The sequence below is a fragment of the Amphimedon queenslandica genome, unplaced genomic scaffold (genome assembly GCF_000090795.2).
Source record: "Amphimedon queenslandica unplaced genomic scaffold, v1.1 AMPQUscaffold_9931, whole genome shotgun sequence".
Lineage (NCBI taxonomy): Eukaryota > Metazoa > Porifera > Demospongiae > Haplosclerida > Niphatidae > Amphimedon > Amphimedon queenslandica.
This window is the reverse complement of record NW_003549798.1, coordinates 1-1,741: the sequence shown is the minus strand read 5'-3', so window position 1 is coordinate 1,741 and position 1,741 is coordinate 1. Positions and strand designations below refer to the sequence as shown.

The window sequence follows — 1,741 nt, the reverse complement described above, 5'->3', positions numbered from 1 at the left end:
GATGCTAGTGAATATATTTATATTTATGCGGCACTAATGATAAAAGACCACACATTGGTGCCAAACTTCATTTACCAGCGTCGAGTTAATTTTGCAATGAGATATGTCTTCCTGCAATGAGGAAATGAATAGAAAAACTTGTAAGTTAAAGTATACGTTTTGTTGCATTTACATGCTATTCTATCATGCAGTGAGTATGGATGAACCTTGTTTGGAACGATTAGCAGAAGATGATGAAGGTAATGAAGAAAATGAAAATTTTCATGGGATGGCATATGATTGTTTATGTATACAATGTAATCAATTGAATTTTTGCACACACTGAGCAACTGCTACCATGCTGTTGACAGAAAAAGCATTCAAGGAATTATTTCTTGCTATTTATGTAGACCTATATTAGTTTATAAAGACTACAACTGTTGACTGACCTTTAAATTTTTGAGTTAAAACAGAAAATTGTAGTAATTAAGGCAAAAATTACAGCAATGAATTTTGACATCAATGAATTTTTACTAAACCTATTTCCATTATTCAATATTCAATTAGATGAAATAGATTCTGACATTGGTCAAATTGTGTCATTATTTTCCGGGTTAAAGAATAAGTGTTTGAAAAAAGTGGAAAAAGAATTCAAGGAAGAAATAAAAGGTATAGTGATAGATGTGCAACAAAAGACATTTGGTTAATTTGCACACTACAGAGCTAAAACAACTATCAGCTGAGAAAGACAAAAAATTGAAACAACAATCTGGTACAATATTTGAATCAACTATGCTAGATAAGTTTATAAATATTTACTTAGATGAATTGCAGATGCTGAAGCAAATGAATAAAGCATTGATACTTGAGACTGAAAGATTAAAATCAAGCATTGAAGAAAAGAAAGGTAGAATATCTTTATAACATTGATCTAATGCATTATTTTTATATATGATAGTCACTGAAAGCAAGTTAATGCAACAAATTAAGAATCCTCAGATTAGAGCCGGTTGGTAGATATATCCTAAAATATCATTTTTATTTTTTATTAATTTTTTAGAGGAATACAATCAGATACGTTTTACAGGCTTGGCTTTTCATACTTTAGAATCCCTCGTGCGGCCTGTATTGGAAAATGAGGCTATAAAAGCTCTTAATTTACAAGCAAGCCCATTAAAGAACTTCGCCCACTGTTTCGCGTGCCTGATGACAAATAACTTTACCCTTACTTCGTTGTATCTTACACATGGCACAATTGATGATGAGGGGGTCAATAAACTTGCTCACTCACTAAAAGGTAATAAGACTCTTATACTATTATCACTCAACTCAAATCCTGGCATAACTTCTGCAAGCTGTCAAGAACTTGTTAAACTTTTACATGTCAACAAAACGCTCCGTTTTCTTTCTGTCTCTCACACTGATATCAATATGGTTGGAGCACGCTTATTGGTAAATTCTCTTGAAACTAATACTACATTAGAACATCTGGTATTGGACGAGCGGCACAGAGTATCATTTTCTGATGAAAAAAGGTTGAAATTTTGAAGACAAAATTGATTTTAAATTTTTGTTCAATTATTCATTTTTAATTTAATTTTATTTTATGTCTGTCTAAGTTGTTATACTCGTTGTGTCTTTAATGAGTCAGCTCCTGTTAAGAGAGAGCTAAAGTACATGTATTATCATTAAGTATCTTAATCAATTGAATGTGTTATCCTCCTCCTTTGTTCTTTTTCTCTATTTTTCTTTATTGGTACAT

At 31.3% G+C, this 1,741-nt stretch overlaps 1 long non-coding RNA gene across 1 annotated transcript; it reads left to right on the top strand.

The window, feature by feature from the left end:
* The first annotated feature begins 7 nt into the window (after nucleotides 1–7).
* On the top strand, nucleotides 8–606 carry LOC109590501 (uncharacterized). The gene is made up of 3 exons (XR_002189351.1): nucleotides 8–140; nucleotides 192–239; nucleotides 547–606. It is a non-coding gene; the product is annotated as an uncharacterized LOC109590501 (long non-coding RNA).
* The last annotated feature ends 1,135 nt before the right edge of the window (nucleotides 607–1,741 follow it).